The following is a 9,936-nucleotide window of genomic DNA, read 5'->3' as shown; positions in this document are numbered from 1 at the left end:
AGAGAATAACCTATATTACAAAAATAAAACAAATATACAAAAATATGGCATTAAAAAGTGTACAAATCACAGTTTTTTCTAAAGTAACACTGTAAAAAATGATCGTGATTTTAACGGTAAAAGACTACAGTAAAAATGCTACTGTGAAAAACTGTTCATTGGTTAACATAAAGTTTCATTACTATACACGGTAAATAACTGTGATCGATCCAATAGTATATTTAAGTTCATTTTACTGTAAAATACCGTTAAATTTACAGTTTTTGAAAGTGAAAAAGAACAACTCGTATAATTTACAGTGAAAAAAACGTAAATTGGCATTCCCACAATTCCCTGCGTGACACTTCACATTTGATGTATTTTTGTTTAAATAACTGTTTCTTCATAGTTTTCTTAGTTTTTTTCTAATCTGTTATTTACATTAGGGTTTTATGTTACATTTAATGTTGTAAAATTTTATGTGTGTTACCATGATGGTGTGTGTGTGAATGACACTGTGCAGCTTCGATATATTAATATTAACTGTCCTGTGTAAGAGCTGCTTGTGATGAGCTTTGATTGATCATGTGACTCTCATCTCTGCTGTGTTTGTTGGTAGTCAGTGTATGGTACAAAGCAGATATTAATACTTCAATAGCTCGGTAAATTAACATTATGGACCCTATCTTGCACCCAGCGCAATTGCCTTTGTACACCGGTGCATGTATCATTCCTATTCTGCACCCGCGCACAGCGGACTCTTCCCTCCACAGACGCACGTCGGTAAATTAGGGAATGAACTTGCGCTCGGGGGGGCGGTTCAGTGAAGAGAGGAGTGTGTTCCAGCGCAAACTTTCCCTGGTGATATTCTGCAGTTTCAGAAAACAACTCCGCCACTGACCAGGAAAAACCCAGTCTAAAGACAGTGGTGCGTTACGCGTCAAGCCTTGTTTATACTCGACGCGTCCGCACGAGCGAGAGTCTCCGCTGACTGCGCGCGCACCTCTCCAATTGGTCGAGGCGTTTATACTTGACGCGCTCGCCGTTGTACTATTCTTTGAAACTACAGGGGGCGACTCGAGTAATTGTCCTCTAAACCATCAGGAATCGGTGAGAAGAAGAAATATAAACACGTGACAATGTTTATTTTAGTTACCACCAATACAATCGTGTAAAACCCAGTAAACCCTGAGATTATTACTTGTGACATTAGAATAAAATATCTGTAGGCTAGCCTATATGGGAATACATGTGTACGTATACAAATAAATGAATGATCTCTTAAATATTTTCTAATTTCACTAAACATTTCATTAACTTTCGTGTACATTTGTATTAAAGGTATAGCGGAGGATTTTCTTCTTCCGGGTGGGTAGTGTATACTATTGGTCCACCTAAGTGTCAATCATTCTGGTGATATGTTTACGTAAGGCCGTTCACATGCTGGCGTGCGCTAAAAGCACATGTTGGGCTTCCCACTGATGCCGCAGTCGCGAAGATTCTACTAGACAGGTAAAGTTTGTCATGCTATTTGGAGAAATCCATTTAAAATCACTGCTAGTAGGCGTTCCCTCTCGGTCGGGAGCAAATAGAAATTGGAGAGGGCGGGTCTTTTCTAAAAGTAGGAAAGATCCTCCGCAATACCTTTAACCATGGACCTTTATGTTCATTAAAAAGGCTTTTTATGCTATTGTATGTTCATTTTGTAAATGTAAGCAACTAATTTAGGGGTGCTGGTGTGATGAGAAGGTCGTGCTCGGCCAGATTCGGCTCAAAGTCGTTCATCTTCGGATGCGGAGCCGCGCGCCATGTTACAAAATCTGCCGTGCACACCGCCAGGTTGCGCACCCAGCACGCACGACCGCCAACACCGCAATGACGTCATTTTTGCCGCGTGCACTTCGCGCTCGTGCGGATGCGTCGAGTATAAACAAGGCTTTATTCAGATGCTATTTTAAGGGCGCGTGCTTGGCCATTATGTAGCGTGTGAACAACACACACACACTTTGATTCTCTAATCTACACAGACGCAGCAGTTTTCATTTTTGCAAATCATACATTATTACAAGGAAACATATTAACACACGAGGGAAATCATTGTTGTGTCCGTGAAGATGTGGAAAAATAGGCATAAATCTAGTGACACAATTACCCAAATTATCATACGCCTGTTTAACCGAAGCTAATTTGTGTGTGTTTCTCCATCATCCTCATACAATGTCACTTCTCTGTGTTTTACGGCCCTGACGAGAGCGTCGGTCTCCTTGGCTGTGAACCGCTCCTGGCGTGCGCCGGCAAACCCGCCGTTATAATAGCGATCCGCCGTGGAACAAGCGCGCCGGCTCTTAAAGGGAATGTGAGAGGACGCTCTGATTGGTTTATTTCACGTTACGCCCAAACCACACCTATGAGTAACGAAGCAACTTCAGACCAACACAGTTTAGATTTGCGTCGGGCGTTTATTCCGCCGGTATAATAGCAACAGCGCCCGGATCCGCCCACAAAGTTACTTGCGTTTCACGTTTGATACTTGCGTTTCAGAGCGTTACAATAGGGCCTATTGTCTATAGTCTCAAATATACTTTATAATCAAACTCTCTATCATAACAGTGTAATTTTATTAACCTCACCTGTCAACAGTGAATCTCAGATCTCTATGATCAGATGCTTTCTGAACTGCAGTTTTCTCACCGCTGGCATTTATATTCAGTGTTGGGGAAGTTACTTTTAAAAAGTAGTGTTTGCTCGTTACTCGTTACTTCTTAAAAAAGTAATCCGTTACTTTACTTAGTTACCCCTTATGGAAAGTAACTTTTTACGTTACTCGTTACTTTTACGTTACTTTTATGTTGCTTGAGTTTGGGCAGAACCCAATATCTGTTCCTAAATGTGTAGGCCTACATACTATTGATAAACTAGAAGAAAAAAAGATGGAAATCAAAAGAGATTTTGAGATGGAAAAAAATATATATTTATTTAAATAACATTTGAAAAACCTGTATTAAGTGAACACCAAAGAACAATATTAATTATTGAGCGGTGGTGACGCGTTCATGAAAAATATCACAAAGAACCGGCAAAAGTAATGATTATAAATATGTCAAATAGAGCAAGGAGACATTTGAATAGTTTATTAATAAACAAGTGTTTTCTGTCAGTGTCGGCTGCAAAGATGGAGTTGACGCTGACGCGCGATCTTCGCAGTAGTGAACGCGCCAGAGAGAAATGCACACTTCATACGGATTACATAAGCAGAGAGTATGTTTTCTTTAGTTTTGAAGTTTTGTTTAAAAGTTCACATTTCAAGCTTGCTGTATATTTCTCAGGTATTTGAGGCAAAGCTTATACGCTGAGTCTGGGTTCATTTATGAGACGAGCTCCAGTTCACGCGCCGGCGCGGAGCTCCTGAGAAGTCCAGATTATATATCCTGCTATATTTACTTCTTATTTATTAAATCCAGGCAATTGGTTGATGAAACATTGATTAAAATTAAGATACAATTAATACAAAACGAAATTCACTTTAAAGAAAGGCTTTCTACAAAAACAATTTTAATGGAGTGGTCAAAATAATTTCTGCCCACTCATATTTGTCTCCCGATTGCGTATTTTATAATCTTACTCATGCTTTTCACTTTTCATATAATCAACATAGATTAAATAAAATATATATATTTTATTTAAACATAAATATTAAACTAAATCGTTTTCTTTAATGACTAGGCTACAACACGTATAGGCCTATTAGACTACAGTACAGAGAAATGTTATGTCGGAGCGGGATTTGAGTGAACGCCGTCTTACCGGTGAGCATGTGGGGGAGAGGTAGGATTTTCGAACAATCATTGAATAATATTTAGCTTGATATGCCAATCCTTAATATTTGGTGTTTTAAATGCCAACCCTTCTTCATCCGGTGGGTAGTATTACTTTTGGTTTGCGCAGTGTAATTCACAGAATTGACTGCTCTGTTACCAGCTCTCTGTCACGTACCGTGTGGAGCTTGTGACTATTGCGAGCGCGCAGCTGAGAAGACAGTGTAACGAAGAGTAACGTTGTGGCGAATTGAAAAAATAACTACGTTTCGTTACCAAATTTTCAGTAGTAGCGCGTCACACTACTTTTAACCCGAAACTGTACTGCGTTACTGTACTTTGTAACGCGTTACACACAACACTTTTTATATTGCGTGTTTATGAAGCACAGCACATATTCACATGTTCATCTAATCGTGGCTCTCAGTCAGATGTGCGTTATTAACATTATATCACGGCACATTTTCAACTTCTTTTTACTTCTAAGCAAAGCACGAAAAGACCTTCGCCGTGAGTTTATCGGGACTTTGAATCACAGGCAGTCTCTTGTGTGTTCGAGCAGCTGCAGTTCACTAAACGGCCACCGGTGTCACTAATAACAAGGGTTTCTCAATTTACAGCCCCTTTCAAAATACATACAAAATATTCAAATTTTTTATTTTTTTTACCTTATCTAGGCAAAGCTCAGCGAGGTGTTTGGATGAGAACGGGTCATGTTGCTGTTGTCTTTTATGGAGACAACACACTCCATTCAATGCGAGTATGTTTATGAATCATACAGAGTGATATGAGTGTTTTGTTAATGCATCTTATCATTGACACAACAGTCATCCTGCCGTAGAGACTAAACAATCCCAATGTCTCCACACATCTTCATTCACAGTGAACTCAGCGCTGAGTAAAGCAGGACTTCATCTGAATATTATTATTGTATCTGCCCGTCGCTCTAAACTTCTATAACTGTTGAGCATTTTATGAATAAATTATTTTTTGTGTGAACTATCCCTTTAAATATGCCTGTATAGACACCGCTGATTGATATTGTAGTTTATGATTTTTATGCAAGTAATTGTAAAAACTCGTGGTTCACTTGTCTTTTATTTAATGATTTTTAAACAGTAAAAGTAAGAATAACTTTTATATTGCTAGTAATATTTAAAGACAAACATTTAGGATGAGGATGGTTTATTTGCTCATCTGTCATTGCATGCATTGCATTAGAGCTTTGATCATAAAACTAAGCTTTTAAAATTAATCTTACTAAGTCATATTATTGGCAGATCAGAGAGACGACTGATATTTAAATGTCTTTTTGTAAGTATCTGCTATACTATTATAAGTATCTGCATTGATTTCCATTACAAGCGATACTTTTTGTCCATATAAATATCAGCATCTGCAACAAATTGCATATTTAAATATTTAAATAAAACTGAGCTGTTTTTTCCTCCATATTCTATATGGATTTTATTCCATAAAAGCCGGATGATAATTAACAAAATCATATGCAAACTTTTTTGGGGCTGTTTAATAACCTGGTCTATTTCAAAAATGAAATGTATTATTTCGCATAAGAGTTTCGATCTCTGCATCTTCTACACTTGACCAGTGCAGTTGTGGGAAGAGTGGAAGAGTTGTTGACCTCTGACCTCTCTGACCATGTCCTGCTTGGGTTATCGTGATTGTTGGTTGTCAGCGTTTGCACCGTTGTCCAGCTCGGGGTCGGGGGTGCGGGACACGTCACGCGCTTCTCAAGGCCAATCAGCATCCCTCTTCCTCCTCCTCCTCTTCCTCTCATATCTGGCCTTCACAACGCACCCTCCTCAAGGCCCACTTCCAGATCCTATGCAACGCAGAAATAATATATTACGTGTGTGTGTGTGTGTGATGATGGGTAGGTTTAGGGGTTGGGTTTGTGTGTGTGTGTGTGTGTGTGTGTGTGTGTGTGTGTGTGATGATGGGTAGGTTTAGGGGTTGGGTTAGAGTGTGTGTGTGTGCGTGCGTGCGTGCGTGCGTGTGAGAGATGGGTAGGTTTCGGGGAAGGGTGTGTGTGTGTGTGTGTGTGTGTGTGTGATGATGGGTAGGTTTAGGGGTCGGGTTTGTGTGTGTGTGTGTGTGTGTGTGAGATGATGGGTAGGTTTAGGGGTCGGGTTAGTGTGTGTGTGAGAGATGGGTAGGTTTAGGGGAAGGGTGTGTGTGTGTGTGTGTGTGTGTGATGATGGGTAGGTTTAGGGGTCGGGTTAGTGTGTGTGTGTGTGTGTGTGTGTGTGATGATGGGTAGGTTTAGGGGTCGGGTTAGTGTGTGTGTGTGTGATGATGGGTAGGTTTAGGGGTCGGGTTAGTGTGTGTGTGTGTGTGTGAGATGGGTAGGTTTAGGGCTCAGGTTAGTGTGTGTGTGTGTGTGTGTGAGATGGGTAGGTTTAGGGCTCGGGTTAGTGTGTGTGTGTGTGTGTGATGATGGGTAGGTTTAGGGCTCGGGTTAGTGTGTGTGTGTGTGTGTGAGATGGGTAGGTTTAGGGCTCAGGTTAGTGTGTGTGTGTGTGTGTGTGAGATGGGTAGGTTTAGGGCTCGGGTTAGTGTGTGTGTGTGTGTGTGTGTGTGATGATGGGTAGGTTTATGGGTAGGGTTAGTGTGCGAGTGTGTGTGTGTGATGTGTGTGTGATGATGGGTAGGTTTATGGGTAGGGTTAGTGTGCGAGTGTGTGTGTGTGTGTGTGATGTGTGTGTGATGATGGGTAGGTTTAGGGGTCGGGTTAGTGTGTGAGTGTGTGTGATGATGGGTAGGTTTAGGGGGTTAGTGTGTGTGTGTGTGTGTGTGTGTGTGTGTGTGTGTGTGTGTGTGAGTGAGTGTGAGATGATGGGTAGGTTTAGGGTTCAGGTTAGTGTGTGCGTGCGTGTGTGTTTGTGTGTGTGTGTGTGTGTGTAATCATAATGGTGTAGTGTGTAAACTGTGTGGAAGGGAGTGAATTTAATTGAGCGCTTTTGTCTATCATCTTATGTTTCTGCTCAAGGTCACAGTCACACACTGCCAAACAGGGAAAGCTGTATTGCCTGGTAATATTTGCAATATATTCACCGCTTCATTGCTGAATATTGTGCCGTCCGCTTCATATAGTCGGTGTGGAAGCGAGTTTGGAGAAGGTTTGCAGGTTCGTGTTGTGGTGGGAGCTGCGGATCACAGGGAGTCACAGCTGCTCCTCCGCTGCTGCTTATCTGTCATAACACACAATTATAAAAAGACATGGACTTTGATGTGAGTATCTGCATGATTTCAGAGATCCAGTGCTAATATTACACAGCATGAAAACTGTTTTAAGTCTTTTAAAGTAAAACATGTTTGGGAGATAATGAAAATTAGATTTTGGTAAAAAAAAAGAAGTTTTTAGCCGTGTAATATTGAGGGTGAGTGTGTGTAGTCACCTATTGTATTCGTTAGTCTTCTTCTTCTTGCGCTCTACCACCGTATGGTAAAATGTAGTGAACTCAATCCCTCTAGCGCCACCAAATGTCCAACATTTATGCTAATAACTTTTCAACCATAAGAAACAAACTTCGTGGCTAGAAACATAATAGTTTGTTTTTTGGGATTGCACCCAATGACATAATTTTTCATCATTAATTTTGTCTGCCATTTTGAATTTTCCTCCAAAAAAATACTTTTTCTATGTCCACCTGGGATTCCAGATTAAATTTTTACGAAAATGGAATCAGATCGTCCTCAGACGATGCCGACAAATAAAAACCATTTAAAAAACATTAAACTTGATTGAACATCATGCAGAACATTGGCTTCCGGTCAAATTTAGGATAGATTTTAAAATTCTCTTGTTTGTTTACAAGGCATTGTCAGGCCTTGCCCCCAGTACATCAGTGATCTTATAGTTCCTTACTCTACTTTTAGAGCTCTCAGGTCCTCCGATCAACGACTTTTAAAGGTTTGATTTGTAATTTAAAATCAAAAGGAGATCGCGCTTTTTCCGTGGTGGGTCCCAAACTCTGGAATAGTCTCCGATTCCATGTGAGGTCAGCTCCATCGATTACAACTTTTAAGTCTTATTTAAAAACATATTTATTTTCTTTAGCTTTTGAATAAATTACGTTTGTTTTGTTGTATGACTTTCATGTTGTTATTTTGTAAAGCACTTTGGGGCAACGTCTGTTGTTTAAAAAATGTGCTATATAAATAAAGTTGCTTGCTTGAACAAGAACAAGAAGCTGAGCTCATGATGAGGCGCTGTCAAAAGCTGTTATATGTTGGCGCTTTTATATATTGCTCATCCAAAGCATCACTGAAATATTTAAATGTTTTATTTTATTTTAATTAGAAGTTAAGTTCTGATCTATTGGTCTCTCTCACTGTTATATGATTCAAGGACATTACAAAGTGAAACTATTGCACGTTTTTCAATTAAAAAAATCTTTTTTATAATTTTTTGTGAAATTATTTGGTAGTCAGTGGTGTGTGTGTCAGTGTGTGTGTGTGTGTGTATGTGTGGCGATGTTTGATTTAGGGGGGTGCGTGCGACCAAAAAAGTTTGAGAACCACTTCATCAAACAAAATAAATTCAACAAAAAGCTTGCCAAAATGTACGTCAGGCTATATCTCCACAGCGCTTTTAGCATATTCTGACCAAACTTGGTGTGTTTTATGACAACCATGAGTGCACCTGAACAGTTTCAGCTCAGTGCCACCTAGTGGCCAGGAGATATGAAAAACTTCTGAGAAATTTTAGCAAAAGTCACAAGACTGGTCTGTTTAGGTTAGGCAGAAAGTTATGGGGTTCGTTTCGATGGAAGAACGTTTTCGTGTACTGCAGAACGAATTGGATTGTATAATGCCAAACTGCATAATGCTGTATCTCTGGAAAGATTTGACATATTGTCACCAAACGTTATGTGTGCAATTGACCGTTCGCAAAGACCCGCCCCCCTTAGTTACTGTCGCTATGTCCGACAAGCTACGCCGCTCTCACCGTCTAACCGTACGTTCACACCGCCGACGGCGAGAGCATCAAATTGGCCGGAAGCCATTAATTTTCAATGAGAGCCGGCGGCGACCTCCGGCGAGAGCGGCGCGGCACGTCTTGGACGGCGAGAGTGGCGAGAAGAGTTGAAATCTAGTCAACTTTATGGTAATAAGCTATGACGTGGTTCGGCGGCAACCAGCGGCAACCAATCGGAATGTAGAAGTCCTCCGCCTGAGAGGATACCAGAGAACACAATCCTGTAGGCCTAAACTTTGGTTCCGACCACATTAGTTCCTAAGCAAAATGGAGGAAAAGTTAATGATTTCTGTTGTGGGTTTCCCGTTATTGTACGACGTGTCACTGTTTACATACAGGGACATTAATAAAAAGAACGACGAATGCAAAAAGGTGTCTGAAATTGTTGGTGTTTTGTTACTTTCACATTTAAAAGATTTGAATAGGTTAACTTATACCCTACGTGTGGCCAGTATGCACAAAATAGGATACTGATTTATGTTCAGTTCTTATTTGCTTTGCGGCTCCTTTAAATAAAGTTTTTAAAAAATCACGCATTATAAAATCTACGTCAGAGCGTCAGAGAGTCCCCGAATCTCACGGCGTCGATGGCAGCGCGGCTAGAGCGAATTCTGCCGCTCTCGCCGGCGGCGGTGTGAACGTACAGTATGGCTCTCACACCACCAATATTCTCACGCAGTGAAAAATACATCGCAGAGCAGAGAGGACACTGACGCGCTTACTTTTGATATTAAACATATTAAACAAAGTCTCACCTTTCAAATTTGGTCTTTTTTTTTTTAAAGACATTTTAAAAATAAATAGGCTACCGTTTTGTGGCTCTTTAATGTGTCTGACAGATCCACAGATCGCTGTGTAGAGCATCAGTTACTGATTGCTATGTCGGACAAAATGGCGGATGGCGAAGTATGATTGTCAGATCACCTGTCAATCAAGCTCCCTACCGTTCGCAAAGACCCGCCCCCTTACTGTTGCTATGTTCGACAAGCCACGCCTCTCTCTCTCACACACACACACACACACACACACCAAATACATCGCGGAGGCGACGGAGCAGAGAGGACACTGACAACGTGCTGACAGACAGGACAGACCAGGTTACTTTTGGTATGAAACGAAGTCTCAACTGTCATATTTGGT

This window comes from Phoxinus phoxinus, assembly GCF_949152265.1.
Source record: "Phoxinus phoxinus genome assembly, chromosome: 15".
Taxonomy (NCBI): Eukaryota; Metazoa; Chordata; class Actinopteri; order Cypriniformes; family Leuciscidae; genus Phoxinus; species Phoxinus phoxinus.
Note: the sequence above shows the minus strand (reverse complement) of the source record.